The sequence below is a fragment of the Bombus huntii genome, chromosome 1 (assembly GCF_024542735.1).
Source record: "Bombus huntii isolate Logan2020A chromosome 1, iyBomHunt1.1, whole genome shotgun sequence".
Lineage (NCBI taxonomy): Eukaryota > Metazoa > Arthropoda > Insecta > Hymenoptera > Apidae > Bombus > Bombus huntii.
Window position 1 is genome coordinate 25,599,990 of NC_066238.1, and position 16,766 is coordinate 25,616,755.

General features: G+C 43.0%; 1 protein-coding gene and 1 long non-coding RNA gene across 3 annotated transcripts in view; one reads left to right on the forward strand and one right to left on the reverse strand.

Moving 5' to 3' along the window:
* The window catches only part of LOC126866841 (dnaJ homolog subfamily C member 8), a 131,870-nt gene that overhangs the window by 32,460 nt on the left and 82,644 nt on the right, over positions 1–16,766 (reverse strand). The window lies entirely within an intron of this gene.
* LOC126866936 (uncharacterized) lies at positions 264–5,166 on the forward strand. Its single transcript, XR_007690097.1, has 2 exons — positions 264–869; positions 3,654–5,166. It is a non-coding gene; the product is annotated as an uncharacterized LOC126866936 (long non-coding RNA).

The following is a 16,766-nucleotide window of genomic DNA, read 5'->3' on the forward strand; positions in this document are numbered from 1 at the left end:
GTTGCATTTGTGATGTGTCTAGTAATTTCTTTGCTGGTGTGAATGGAACGTACAAGGCACGTGGCAACTTAGTGTTTTGCCGAGTCTTTGCACGTGTGGGACGCTGTACTATCTTCCCCAAAAGACCATTAAAAATAACACGTCACTTCATAAGGGATGGTGTGAAGTGGCAATTCGTAACAGTTGTTAATTGTTTGGCGAGTTCGTTTTACTTGGCGAGTTTAATTTGCTTAGTGAGTTTTTAGGTTAGTTAGGTTAGGTCAGGGTGGTACTTGCCTGGACATACTCTCATGGTGTTTAGATAGGTTTCGTGAGATGTATCCGAATGCTCCGTGTGTGACTTCTGAGTTTATTTAATAACAGTGCTTTATATGCCTACGTGTATTTTGAACAGATGTTGTTTTATTAGAGTGATTTTATTTATATGTAATTTTTTTTATAAGGTGTATTTTATTTGTTATTTTCCTCCCTTGCATTGGAGCGTTGTGAGTAGTGTCGACTCTGGATGGTGGTTTGTGCTTCTTGATTGTTACTTTGGTAAATTATAGTTACGTAGATTTTGATTTTTATTTCCATTGCCTCCGCTGTTTAGTTTGATTTACTGTTGTAGGTTTCGGTGATTTTGGTATTAGCGTTGGATAATGGATTGGAGGCATCGTCGTCAGAGATTCCCACGCGGACTGTCCTAGTGTGTATCCTATTTGTTTTCTTGTATTTAATTTAATTTTTTCCTTTTTGGTTTATCTTTATTCGCTGCATATGGTGTTTCAGTGCAAGAAGAAGAAGAAGTGTTGTCAAGAATCCGTGAGTGGCCCCAGAAGACGCAGTCATCGTGTGTGAGCAGGAACGAAGAGTCGAGTTTACTGAGGGTGGCGTGTAACATTTGTGTTGTGTTTTCTTGTGTACAATATGTATTTATATATGTCGGGTTTACATTAGAATTAGGATTAGGGGCGTGAAACGAATCTTCGTTTGGGTTACACGTTGTCATCATGCAATAGAGAAGACATTGACTAGTGCAAATACGATTATTATAGAACCGGACAAGTAACCGTGGTAGTTAGGTACTCGAGAAACTAATGACAATGATCCTAAGTTCAATAACGAATCCGCGGCCGACGGGATGATAGATGAACGTACTCACAAAATTTAAGTCGGACGCGTAATATTCACTGGTCGTAAAGGGTTACTCCTTTCATCGATGAGATCGCGAGCGAGGATGCCTTTCCCGTCCCGATGATGCCACAGAGGAAAACTATAATGGGGTGTGTCTAAGGACACGAGATCATCGGATTCGTCGAGAAAAGCCTTCGTTCAGAAAGTAAGGGAAATTGGCGTTCCTGCTAATTGGTCAATCTCCATATCGGTTGTTAGAAAAGGATGCTAGCCGCCCTCGAGGGAAAGTTGCTAGTGGGAGACGCCGCTCGTTGAAAAATATGTCTCCCCTATCTTCCCGTAGTTGGGACAAAGACTGTTTGTCTGTTTGAAGGACTTTAGTTAACTAAACCTTAAGATTTATAACGGGCCCTCGGGCTAGCCGAACATGTACTGCGGAGACGCATCGACATCTGGCAATCATCTTACTCGAAGAATAGGGTCTGCACGTGGCGAGCCACGGGACAGAAACCGTTGGAATGTTTACTGTCGCGTGTCGCCACAAATATTTCTTTTAAGGAGAGCTATAGAATTACTTCATACCTCTGTCAGGCAAAGCGTTCATCCCGTGACCGCGGCTACGTTCGGCGACTGACTGTCGCCTCGAACCCAAGCTCATTATCACAATTCTCGAATAATTACAATCGGGTTGAATAACTACAATTGTTCAATTACAGCTATAGTAGACTCTAGGTTACAATGTTGCGGGATTATCCAAAATTCCAAAGCTCCGGTGTTCTTTCATCTCCGACATATATATATATATTATAATATATATATATTATATATATATTATATATATTATATATATTATATATATATTATATATATATATGTCGGATCACGATTCGAATTTTGGGCGCGCGACGACTCTTCATGTGGACTAGCCATCGTTTCACAAAGCCGAGATTTTATTTACACGTATATACAGGTCTATCACTAAGCTTAACAAATAATAAGTACAACTAATAATAAGTCTAACAAACACTAAGCCTAATGAATAATACGATCTACGAATAATTAAATTAAATAATACTATTAGCAATGTTTGAGTTCAAACGAATCCACGGTCACCGGGATAACTCCTTAGTAAGCGAAACTAACTTAGACGCAAATGCGATCGTCGAAAATGCTCGATGTATCACTCTCCAAGGCAATCGCAAGAATGCCAGCCTCGTGGAGATTTTTCTCCCTGTACGATTGCATTTTGTTTTCTATACCCGTTTGGAAGCATCGAGAAGGTTCCAAACGCCGTTGCTAGGCACATTCGTTGGAAGCATAGAGAAAGTTCCAAACGCCGTTGCTAGGCAGTTTCTGCCTGGAGTTTTGATTACTAATACAATGTATGTCCCATTGCATCGGCACCTCCGAGGCAACATCACACATGGCTCGGCCCGCTCTCGAGGCCGCATGCCGCCACAACCACATTTCTCGGAAAACACATACAACCACTCCAGACCTCCGTTAGATAAAACATCCATCCCGTGACCGTGGCTACGTTCAGCGACCGATTGTCACCTCGAACCCAATCTCGCTTATTACAAATCTTAAGCAATTACAACTATAATAAAATCTAGGCTAAGGTACTAGAGGATGTTCCCAAAATTTCCAAGGAAAGGCTTCGGCTTTCCTTTCATCTCCGACATATATATATATATTTAAGCAATTGTCATTTGTAATTGTTTGATATTTGTGAAAGCGAAAGTGGGTTCGAGGTGACAACTGGTCGCCGAACGTAGCCACGGTCACGGGATAAATGTTTTGCCTGACGAAGGTGTGGATCGGTTGTATTGTTCTCCCTAGAAATCACATAGAATTGTACTTTAGAGATGTCGACATAATGGGACACACGTTGTATTAGGAATCAATCTCCAGACAGAAACTGCCTAGCAACGGCGTTTGGATCTTTCTCGATGTTTCCAAAGAGTATACAACAAACTTTTGACAGAAATTGTCTAGCAACAACGATTGGAACCTTCTCGATGCCTCCAGCGAGCATATAACAAACAAATGCAGTCGTATAGCGAAAAAGATTTTCATCAGATATTCATTCGTGTGATCGCCTTGGAAAGTGATACATCGAGCAATTTACCGAGTGTCTCAGCAATCGTATTTTTGTGTTTAAAATTATTCTACGCATAGTAAAGAGTTATCCCGTTGACCGTGGATTCGTTTGAACCCCGGAACATTGTTAATAGCGTTAATTAAATTCATTATTCGTAAAACCTATCAATCGTTAGTCTCATTATTCGCTAAATTTATTATTCGTAAGACATATTATTCGTTCCTCTTATTGTTCGTTAAACTTATTATTCTTTAATCTAATTATTAGTTAAACTTATCGTTTGTTAATCTTATCATTTATTAAACTCATTATTCATAATATTTTGTAAAATCTTGTTTATTCGCGTAAATATATTCTCTGTTTCGTAAAACAATGGCTAATTCAAACGAAGAATCATTACGCACCTTAAATCCTAATGATAACCCGACATCAGAAGTGGGATCAAGCCTATGTGTCACCTTGGAACAACTCATGAAAATCGTGGACCGGATAACTCAGCCTAAGAAGCAAAGACCGAGACTACTCGATACAAGACAGAACAATTCCTTTCGCGTTGTGGTGGCAAAGAGACAGCCGCCTCGGCGTTAATAAGGATATTCAGAGAACGACCGTCGGAGACCGAATCCCCAGGAGCCTACGCCGACATCTTCGCCAGGAAATTCACCGACGGAACCCGAAGCCAAACGATGCAAGCTATCGGGCCACCAGGATGCATAGCGAACAGCAGAAGGATACACGACGCCAGGAAAAAAACCGACCAGCCACATCGTCCAAGATGGTTTGCTTCAAGTGTCGTGCGGAGGGTAGTATCGCACCTGATTGTCCGCTACTGCAGAACAGAAAACCCGGCCTCAAGAACGAACGTCGAGTCGACTCCTGCGTGATGGAGTCTCTACCTGGTAGTTTAAGTCATCTGGGTGAGTCGTTCCCATTTTATTTAGATTCCGGAGCCGAATGCTCATTAATCAAAGAATCTGTAGCCTCGAAATTTTCTGGCAAACGAACGACTGATGTAGTAGTAATGCGAGGCATAGGGAATACTTGTGTTAACAGTACATCTCAGATCTTGTCCACTGTATGTATTGTGGCGGATCGGTATCAATAGGACGCAGATAGGTCGAGGCATCAACGCGGCGCAACACCTCCCGGGCGATCCGCTGGTACCAACCGCCAACACTAGAGGGCTACGACGACAACGAGTCTGTCTAACTCGCTAGCGGTCGAATATACGAGCGATTGATACAAATACCGCACCTAGCGAGACTCCCTCTACGTCTAAGGCAGGGACTACCGGGCATAGCCTTACTGACGAGTCCACCGGTAGTCCCGGGACGAAACGCACAACTCTCTTTCCATCCGCCACATTGGTGACCACCGACAACGAACACGCACCTTTGGAGAAGGAGTCAGGAAAGGAGCCAACCACCGACGACGAACACGCCAAGCAGGTGACCGGATACGAGACGACGACCAAGCCAGGAAGTGATGTAGCCATTGCAATAGTTCATGGGCATCACCTCCAGCAACACGTCAGAGAAAGAGACAACCATCTCGTCCCCACGACGATCAGCCTTCCATCATCGATGACGAGCCATTTCCTCTAACTTGTATCGCGCTATATAGCTTTGGGGTCACGCTATAGCGCTAGGGGGAGGCTGTGTGGCGGATCGGTATCAATGGGACGCAGACAGGTCGAGGCATCAACGCGGCGCAACACCTCCCGGGCGATCCGCTGGTACCAACCGCCAACACTAGAGGGCTACGACGACAACGAGTCTGTCTAACTCGCTAGCGGTCGAATATACGAGCGATTGATACAAATACCGCACCTAGCGAGACTCCCTCTACGTCTAAGGCAGGGACTACCGGGCATAGCCTTACTGACGAGTCCACCGGTAGTCCCGGGACGAAACGCACAACTCTCTTTTCATCCGCCACAGTATTAACGGTTTTACATTGGAGATAACTTTTCATGCCCTTGCTGATAACTACTTAAAATACGATATCATGATTGGTCGTGAAATTTTGAGCCAAGGTTTTGACGTGAATGTTACACGAAACAGTGTCGATATTTGTAAGACAAAAATGGTTAACGCTTGTAGCAGAGTCGCGGAAGATGCGGTCAACATTAACGAGATCGACACTGATGTAGTTGGTAACGATAAAGATCGATTGATTTCTGTTTTCGAAAAATTCAAAGAGTCATTTATTACGGGTTTCCCGCGGACTCGTGTAAATACGGGCCAATTAGAAATTCGTTTAATTGATCCCGACGTCACCGTGCAACGAAGTCCTTATAGACTCAGCGAGGAGGAGCAAAGAATAGTCCGAAAGAGGATAGGCGAACTGATCCGAGCAAAAATCATAAAGCCGAGTAGTTCACCATTCGCAAGCCCTATGTTACTTGTAAAAAAGAAGGACGGCTCGGATAGATTATGTGTAGACTTCCGAGCGTTAAATAAAAACACCGTCGCGGATCGGTACCCCCTTCCCCTCATAACTGACCAGATCGCGAGACTGAATAGGGCGAAATACTTTATAAGCCTGGACATGGTCAGCGGATTCCACCAAATCCCTATCCACCCGAATTCGACTGAATATACCGCGTTCGTTACTCCCGATGGTCAATACGAATACATGACGATGCCGTTTGGATTGAAGAATGCACCATCTGTTTTTCAGAGGGCCATTCTCAATGCCTTAGGTGACCTTGCTTATTCATACGTTGTCGTTTATTTGGATGACGTCTTAATTATCGCCGATACGATAAATCAGGGGTTAGAAAGATTAAACACCGTCCTAGATACCCTCGTAAACGCCGGATTCTCTTTTAACTTTTCTAAATGCTCCTTCTTGAAGACGTCAGTACTTTATCTGGGTTATGTGATTCATAACGGAGAAGTCCGTCCAAACCCAGGTAAAGTACAAGCCTTGAGCTCCTTACCCGCACCGACGACCGTCACACAGCTCCGGCAATTCATTGGTCTAGCTTCTTACTTTCGAAAATTTGTTCCTAAATTCTCACAGGTAATGAAATCTTTGTATGCACTCACTTCCGGTAGCAAGAACATAAATTGGACGGATAAACACGAAAAAATCAGGCAAAAAGTAATTTCTATTCTGACCAATGAGCCGGTGCTAATGATATTTGACCCCAATTATCCAATAGAACTACATACGGATGCTAGTTCAGAAGGATTTGGGGCTATCTTAATACATAAGGTCGAAGGTAAAAATAGAGTAGTCGAGTATTACAGCAAGCGGACTAGCCCTGCGGAATCTAGATACCATTCCTATGAGTTAGAAACGCTGGCAGTTGTAAACGCCATCAAGCATTTCCGTCACTATCTGCACGGTCGGGAATTTCTTGTTGTCACTGATTGTAATTCTCTGAAGGCATCCAGTAACAAGGTACATTTAAATGACAGGGTTTACAGATGGTGGGCTTACCTACAAACTTTTACCTTTGACATTATGTATCGGGAAGGCAAACGAATGGCCCATGTAGATTTCTCTTCGAGAAACCCCGTAGATCTGGATCATCGTACGATCAACAAAATTGTAGAGAAAGAAATCAATCTATCCGAAATCTCCGACGATTGGTTGCTAGCAGAACAACGTCGCGACCCACAAATCTCTGAGATCGTCCGTAAATTGCAAAACGAAGAGCTCGCGGAAGACATTGCGAATACGTACGAATTACGGTCCGGTACACTCCATCGTAAAATACAGAGAAAAGGCAGAACTCTTTGCTTGCCCATTGTCCCAAGGGGTTTCAGGTGGTCCGTCATTAACCATGTGCATCAGTCCATTATGCACTTAGGTTGGGATAAAACGCTTGAGAAACTATACGAGTATTACTGGTTCGAAGGAATGGCGAAATATGTTCGCAAATTCGTTGAAAACTGTCATGCTTGTCGAGTTTCGAAGGCTAGTTCAGGTAAAGTACAAGCTGAACTACATCCCATACCTAAGACCAGCATACCCTGGGATACGGTACACATGGATATAATGGGCAAATTAAGCGGTAAGAGCGGTAACTTTTACAAAATTTGTATACCTGTATCATACCCGTAAATTAGATTCCTTTAACACCATTACAGCACTTAAGTCCGCTATATTTTTATTCGGCAATCCCTGCCGAATTATTCTTCTGCAATAATGTACCTGTTTCTTTTTAATGATAAATCCACTTACGTACTGATAATTTATCGTCGTCAGTGAAATATGAAAGTGATTTCTTGACGTCTCGTATTGTAAACGTGTTTGTTTGCGCTACTGTTTCCATCTTATATTTCTTTTCTTCGTGTCTTTTTTTATACTATTTTTTCCTCATACTCTCTCTCTCTGATTCAGATTCTTTTTCTTCCGATTCCTCTATTTCCTTCTCCATGTGTCGTCTGTCTTCCTCGTACCTTTGCTTTCTTTCTACTGGTGCTTAAGGGGGGGCGGGTGAGGTATTAAATTTTTGTTTTGCATTTTCTTTTATTTTTTTAATTGAATGCATAATATCTTAAGAATATTGTGTCAAAATTTCCAGTCGATTGGAGCAAAATTGACACATGTCGGATTTTATTACCTACCCGACCCGAGCGCCCTATTGTTACCTGGCAGACGTCTTTCTCTCTATATAATACCTGTAGTATCGTGGACGAAAGGCCTAAGAAATATCGGGCGAACTATGAACAACGTCGCGAGAGCCGAGGCGCCGTCGGGCCCATCAATGTGTCATCGGTCTTTTCAAGTGCATAGTTTCGTGGAAAAGACCTACGTGACCCTGTCCACGAGCGTCTGCAGAACACGTGTGCGGTGGGCCTAGGAAAAAGACAACAGAATGCGACAACGGCCAGAGTGTGAGTCGAGAAACAGAGTGCGAGTCGAAGAGCCGAGTGCGAGTTGAGCGGAGACGGAGGTTGCGAGTGGCGTTGCCGAGAGAGTGTGGATTGCGCTGTTTTCTGTACGTTTGGCGTGAATAGTTCAGGTTGAACAACAATCGTCTTTTTCTGTCTGATTAACATCTCTATTGTCCACTCTTTGTAAACATATTATATCACGATATTACATACCTAATTTTACCCCCCAGATCTATTTATAGAAATTTCGACTTAAGTACAAACCTCCTTATACCTGTACTGTATATTTTGCCAGTGTACAGTATAAAATTTACTGTAGGAGTATTCTATCGAGCAGACGTACAGGTGCGTCTTGGCTCCGTTTTCATTAAGTTTTGTGTTAAATTATATTACTTATTACTTGTATAAATTATATTAAATATTACTAAAATGCCTAAAAAAAATTAGAAGATCTGATAGACAAACAACTGGTTCGAGATTATATCGACCTAGAAAAATTGTACCTCCGCATAAACGTAAAAACGAAGGCATTTCAACAAGTAGCGCGTCAGCTAAAAAAATAAAAGTGACCGTTGAAGATCAAGTTACGAAGGATCTTGAAGACCATTATAGGTGAAGTGTGTGAAATGTGATGGAAAAGTAAATTTTCATTCGACTAAGAAAGAAGGCCTTGGATTTAACATCAAAGTGTCGTGCGAATGCTGTAAACAGATTACAAATGTTCCGTCTAGTGCAAGAATAAACTCTGGTACTTTCGATGTTAATTATCGGTTTGTTTTCGTGATGAGGATATTAGGCCTTGGATTAGTTGGCTGTGAAAAGTTCTGCGGCTTGATGGATTTGTCTAGTAGGTTTTTATCAAAACCGACGTACAATGATTACGTGAAAGAAATGTGCTCGACTGTAAGAGAAGTAGCGAATCGATTTTTTTAATCTGCTATAAAAGAAGAAAAAGCAGCAACAGCCGAAGAGCTATCATGGATGATAGCAACATCCTTTATGGACCTGGCATTGATGATTCAGTGTGAGGTAAGCCGATAAAATTCGCTTATGAACGTTTTATACCAGACTTTTTAGTGTTCAAAACTTTAAAGCGTTTTCCCCACAACTCACGTTTTCAAAGTCGGCGCCCCTCATAACTTTATAACTACTGCACCGATCCTTTCGAAATTTTGAACACTATTTCTGTACATAATTTACGAGATAACGTTGGAGAGGTTTTCAAATTTGTTAATTATTTGTATTTTACAATAACAAAATAGCCGCAAATTTTCGCACAAAATCGCGTTTTTCCCTTCAAAGTGTTCCAAAAAAGTGAAAAATTGAAATTTCGAAAAACCCTCCTAGCGTTACTTGGGCGAAACTGTTACCTAACGAATGAACTTTAACTTTTTGATTTCAGATGATCCAGCACCAAGTTATGAGGGGCACGGCAATTATACTTTTTTCCGAGACACCTCCGAATAATTGCTGTCATTGCCGTATTTTTTAATATTTCTCCGTGAAAATTTTACGGGAAAATCTAACGGGAACGAGTGCATTCAGTGCGGCCAGGGCGTTGGCAGTCACACCCGATCTGGACTTCATTGTCAGCACCTTACAGATGCTTGACACCTTTGACGCGGTTATATTCAATTCTTACATCAATGATTTAGAAATTAATAATCTGTTTAATCTGAATGCTTCCTGCATTATTGGTATCAGATACAAAAAAACATATACAGCACTTTTGACTTTTTATAGGAAATAAATATTGATTATTTGTCATATATCACGGTTACAGGACTTGATACCTATGATAACCTGAATAGTGATAGTGTTTAAATTGATAGTGTATTCAAGGAACTACTCTTGATGTTTAACGAACAACAATTTATTAACAAACATAACATATAACATAACAATTAACATGTGATCAACAAATAATCTCCATCCTGGAATTAACTATCGCTGTGGTATAAGGAAGATAGGGTTTATTCCGCTACCAACCTTCCGAGATTTCGGTAAAATTGGTTTGTTTTTTTGTAACATTTTTTATCCTACGATGATCCAATTCTACGGGGTTCCGCGAAAAGAAGTCTACGTGGGCCATTTTTTTGCCTTCTCGAAACATAATGTCAAAGGTAAAAGTTTGTAGGTAAGCCCACCACCTGTGAACCTTTTCAATTAAATATACTCTACTAATGCTTTCCTTCAGGGAACTACAATCAGTGACGACAAGAAATTGTCGTCCACGTAGATAGTGCCGAAAATGTTTGACGGCGTTTACAACCGCCAACGTCTCTAATTCATACGAGGAATACATAGATTCCTCAGGGCTAGTTCTTTTACTGCAATATTCTATCACTCTATTTGTACCTTTAACTTTGTGCATCAAAATGGCCCCATATCCCTTCGAACTAGCGTCAGTATGTAGTTCGATCGGGTATTTGGGATCGAGTGTTATTAACGCCGACGCGCCAGTCAGGACGGAAATTACTTTTTGCCATATTTTTTCATGCTTTTCCGTCCAAGTTATGTTTTTATTATTCGAAATAAGGTCATACAGGGGTTTCATTATCCGTTTATATTTAGGGATGAAATCTTGAAAGTAAGAGACTAAAACTATGAACTGCTTCAGCTGTGCGACGGTCGTTGGCGCGGGTAAAAAACTCAAGGCTTGTGTTTTACCCAGGCTGGGACGAACTTCTCCGTTACCAATTACATATCCGCAATAGTGTAACGACGTCTTTAGAAAAGAGCATTTAAAAAAACTAAAAGAAAATCCGGCTTTTACGAGGATACTTAATACGGTGTCCAATCTTTCTAAAGCTTGATCTATCGAGTCGGCAATGATTAAGACTTCATCAAAGTAAACAACAACGTATGAATAAGCGAGGTCGCCTAAGGCATTGAGGATGGCCCTCTGAAAAACGGACGATGCATTTTTCAATCCAAATGGCATCATCATGTACTCATATTGTCCGTCGAGCGTAACGAACGCTGTATACTGCATCGAATTAGGATGAATGGGAATTTGGTGAGACCCTCCGGCCATATCTAGGGTAATAAAGTATCTCGCCTTCTGCAGCCTCGCGATCTGATCCGCTTCAAGAGGGAGATGGTACTGATCCGCGACCGTATTTCTATTTAGTTCTCGAAAATCTACACACAATCTATCTGAGCCGTCCACTTTCGTCACGAATAACATAGGGCTCGCGAATGGTGAACTACTAGGCCTTATAATTTTAGCTTCAATTAGTTCGTTTATCCTTTCACGCACAATTCTCCACCCTTCCTCGCTAAGATTATAAGGGTTTCTTTGGACGGTAATGTTAGAATCTATTAAACTTATTTCTAACTCCCCCGTACTTATGCGAATACGCGAGGACCCCGCAATGGACGAATCTTTCAATTTTTTGAGAATAGAAATTAATCGATCTTTATCATTACCGATTACATCTGTGTCGACCTCGTTAATATCGATCTCGTCGTCCGCGGTTTTGCTACAGTCATTAATTGTCTTTGACTTATAAATAACGAGGCTGTTTCGCGTAATATTTACGTCAACACCTTGACTTAAAATTTCACGACCAATGATGATATCGTATCTTAAGTAGGTATCAAGAAGTACATGAAAAGTTATCTCTAATTCAAAACCGTTAATACATACAGTGGACAATATCTGAGATGTACTTTCAACACAAGTATTTCCTATTCCTCGCATTGCTACTATATTAGTAGCTTTTTTGCCAGATAATTTCGGGGCTACAGACTCTTTAATTAATGAGCATTCGGCTCCACAATCGAAATGGAATGAGAACGACTCACTCAGGTAACTTAATTTACCAGTAGGAAACTCCACCATTCAGGTGTCGGCTCGATGTTCGTTATTGGAATCATAGTTTTTTTCCCCCAGTAACGGACAATTAAGCGAGATATGATCTACCCTACGACACTTGAAGCACAACATCCTGGCCGATGTAGCTGGTTCGCTTCTTTCTAGACGCCGCCATTTCCATTTCCATTTCTCGGTCTTTACCCTCCCACAGTAAAAGCACTTATTCCGCGAGTCAGGTAGCCTGTATCGTTTGGCTTCGGGACCAATTGATGTATTATTTAGACATTCGTCCTCGGTCTCGATATCCTTTTCAAGTGCTATTTGTTCAATGGGCTGATCTTGTGCGCTCACTTGACAATGAATCTTAGCGTTGAGTAATTCTTCTTTAGATAAATTTTCACACTTCGCCTGCACGTGGGAGCGGAGAGGAGCGATGTAAGCTGCCATGTTTTCGTCCTTCTGTGGTTTTTCTCTGGATATACTCATTACCGCCGAGGTTGCTGTTTCTTTACCACCAAAACGCGTAGTAAAAAGTTCCATAAACGTCGGCCAGGTAAGCTCTTCGCCATTCACTATCTGCGTAAACCAATGCGCTGCAGAACCTTTTAGAGCATTTTTTAAAGCAGAAATTAGCGCGCTGTCTTGTAGAGGGTTGTCCTTCATAAGCTGATTAGCAGCTGCGCACCATGCGGCTGGATCAGCGCCCGCGATTTCGGGGTCAAAATGTGGTAGCATTAGATTTATAGATTTCGCACTCTGTATCCACGCCAGCGTGTGAATAAAATCGCGCACCATAATCATATGCTCTTGCAATGTTATAACCGGCACTGGTCCCTCTTCTGATGTCGGGTTGGCGTTGGGATTAGAGCTATGGGCGCTTGATGAATCTTCACTGGAACTAGCCATCGTTGTGTTACAATGAAGATAGAGTTTATTAACACAAGTATGGACACAACCGATTTGACAACTAACTGCTAAGTTAGACAGTCTAAGTTGGACTATATGTTAAGACGTGAAATATTCACGGATCGCAAAGACGTCACTTAACTCGTTGATGAGAGCGTACGCGAAAGAGTGTCCCTCCGTCACGGTGACGCTGAAAAGGAAAACTACGATGAGGTGTGTGCAAGGGCACGAAATCGTCGGACTGGTGGAGAAAAATCTTCGTTCGGAAAGTGAGGGAAGTTGTCATTGCTGCTAATTGGTCAATTTCCATTGTGGTGGTTAGAGGAGGGTGCTAGCTGCCCTTGAGTGGAAGTTGCTAGTGGGAAGCGTCGTTTGTGAGAAAAATAGATTTTCCCTACCTTTCCGTAGTCAGAACAAAGACTATTTGTTTGTTTGAAAGACCTTCTGTCAAGTGCCGTTACAACTATTTCTTCTTAATTCTTACTTTCTCTTTAAGGAGAGCCTATTTACCCTATACCTTTATTAGACTTTATTAGCCTATACCTTTGTTAGACAAAGCGTTCATCCCTTCGGTGACTGGTTGTCGCCGCGACTCTGGGCTCATTATCATTAATCTCGAACAAACACAACCGGATTGTATGACGCGAAAAAAGAAGTCGAAAATATAGAATGAAAATTTTTTTTTAATCTTTTTTTTTTTTTAATTTTTCCATCGAGACAACGATTTACAGAGATCCGTTATAACGAGACGTGATAAAGTGCACGCGAATAAGAGATGAGTAAGGCAGATTAGATTAAGTTAGGATGAGTAATTTCGCCTAAAACATGGAACGGAAGATCTGTTAAATATAATATATGTCGGAGATGAAAGAACATCGGAGCCTTTGGAATTTTGGATAACCCCGCAACATTGTAACCTAGAGTCTACTATAGCTGTAATTGAACAATTGTAGTTATTCAACCCGATTGTAATTATTCGAGAATTGTGGTAATGAGCTTGGGCTCGAGGCGACAGTCAGTCGCCGAACGTAGCCGCGGTCACGGGATGAACGCTTTGCCTGACAGAGGTATGAAGTAATTCTATAGTTCTCCTTAAAAGAAATATTTGTGGCGACACGCGACAGTAAACATTCCAACGGTTTCTGTCCCGTGGCTCGCCACGTGCAGACCCTATTCTTCGAGTAAGATGATTGCCAGATGTCGATGCGTCTCCGCAGTACATGTTCGGCTAGCCCGAGGGCCCGTTATAAATCTTAAGGTTTAGTTAACTAAAGTCCTTCAAACAGACAAACAGTCTTTGTCCCAACTACGGGAAGATAGGGGAGACATATTTTTCAACGAGCGGCGTCTCCCACTAGCAACTTTCACTCGAGGGCGGCTAGCATCCTTTTCTAACCACCGATATGGAGATTAACCAATTAGCAGCAACACTTTCTGAACGAAGGCTTTTCTCGACGAATCCGATGATCTCGTATCCTTAGACACACCCCGTTATAGTTTTCCTGTGTGGCATCATCGGGACGGGAAAGGCATTCTCGCTCGCGATCTCATCGATCCAAGAGTAACGCCTTCGCGATCAGTGATCATTCTCAGACTTAGACTTTGTGACTACGTTCTGTTGTCATCCCGTTGACCGCGGATTCGTTATTGAGCCCGAGAGCATCGTCACTAGTGTCGCGAGTGCCGAACCGCCGTGATCAATTGTTAAGACTGTAATAATTCTATCATTGTAATAAACTACGCCTGTGTGTACCGTATCAATGGCTAATCCTCGAGAAGATTCATTTGACGCCCACAACCCCATTCCCAGTGCCGACCCGACATCAGAAGTGGGATCAGAACGGTTGCTAACGCTGGAAGGGCAGGTCGCTGTCATGAACAACCTAATTCATACGTTAATGCAACGAACGGATACGGGAATCACCAAATTACCACATTTTAACCCAGAAGTCGCGGGCGCCGACCCAGCCGCGTGGTGCGCGGCTGTTAGTAGGACCCTAGAGAACAACCCCCTGCGAGAAGACGCGCTACGCTCTGCCTTAAGTGACTCTCTACAGGGTTCTGCAGCGCATTGGCTGGCGCGAACGGTGGGAAACGGAGAAGTTACCTGGCCTGGAATTAAGGAACGATTCCTTACACAGTTCGGTGGCCGAGAGACGACGTCCTCATCGTTAATCAAGGTATCCAGGGAACCGCGGGAAGCGGGCGAATCCACGGGGGCGTTTGCCGGCCGTGTCCGTTCCCTCCTACAGACGCGGTGGCAACATTCTACGCTAGACGAAATACTTAACGCTGTCACTCTCTACATATTAATTCCACACGACCAACGCCTTAAACGATTGGCCCTCACGAGCGATATCAGAACGGAGGACCAATTCCTGAGCGAAATGCGACCCGTCTGTTACGAAGAAGAGTCGACATTTTCGCCGAGATATGCATCGGCGGAACCCGAAGCTAAGCGACGCAAGTTATCGGGCCACCAGACGAAGTGTCACTACTGTGGTACTCTCGGACACAGAATAAAGGACTGCCGCAAGAGGATGCAGAACGAACAGCAAAGGGATGCACGACGCCAGGAAGGAAACCGACCGGCCGCACCGTCCAAGGCGGTTTGCTACAGGTGTAATGCGGGAGGCCACATCGCACCTAACTGCCCGGCGCGACGGGACGGTAGACCAGGCCCCAAGGATGAGCGTAAAGTCAACTCCTGCGTGGTGGAGTCCCCAGCCGGTAGTTTAAGTCATCTGGGTGAGTCGTTCCCATTTTACTTCGATTCCGGAGCCGAGTGCTCATTAATTAGAGAATCTGTCGCTCCGAAATTCTCCGGTAGGAGAACGACAGATATAGTAGTTATGCGAGGAATAGGAAACACCTGCGTGAAGAGTACATCCCAGATCTTATCTACGGTACGCATTAACTGTTTTACATTGGAGATAACCTTCCACGTTCTGGCCGATAGTCACCTGCATTATGATATCATGATTGGCCGCGAGATCTTAAGCCAGGGTTTTGATGTAACTATTACACGGAATAGCGTCGATATTTGTAAAACGAAGACTATTAATGCCTGTAGTAAAACCCCCGAGGACGAGATCAATATCAATGCGGTTGACACTGACGTGGTTGGTAATGATAAAAGTCGGTTAATTTCTGTCCTCGAGAAATTCAAAGATTCATTCATTACGGGCTTCCCACGTACTCGCGTAAGCACGGGCCAGTTGGAAATACGGTTAATCGATCCTAATGTTACCGTGCAAAGAAGTCCCTACCGACTTAGCGAAGAAGAGCGTAGGATAGTGCGTAAGAGAATAGACGAGTTAATTAGAGCAAAAATCGTGAGGCCGAGCAACTCACCGTTCGCGAGCCCTATCTTACTTGTAAAGAAGAAAGACGGCTCAGATAGACTGTGCGTAGATTTTCGGGCATTAAATAAAAATACGGTCGCGGACCGGTATCCCCTACCCCTCATCGCAGATCAAATCGCGAGATTGCAGAAGGCGAGATACTTCATTAGCCTGGATATGGCCAGCGGATTCCACCAAATTCCCATTCATCCTAATTCGACGGAATATACGGCGTTCGTTACACCCGACGGGTAATACGAGTACGTGACTATGCCGTTCGGATTGAAAAATGCACCATCCGTTTTCCAGAGGGCCATTCTCAACGCCTTAGGCGACCTCGCGTATTCGTTCGTTGTTGTTTACTTAGACGACGTCCTAATTATTGCCGACTCAGTAGACCAAGCTCTAGAAAGGGTGAGCACCGTATTAGATACCCTCGTGAAAGCAGGATTCTCCTTTAACTTTTCGAAATGCTCCTTTTTAAAGACATCGGTACTCTACTTGGGATACGTAATTCGTAACGGAGAAGTCCGCCCAAACCCGGGTAAAATACAAGCCTTGAGTTCTCTACCTGCACCGTCGACCGTCACACAACTTAGGCAATTCATAGGTTTGGCCTCTTA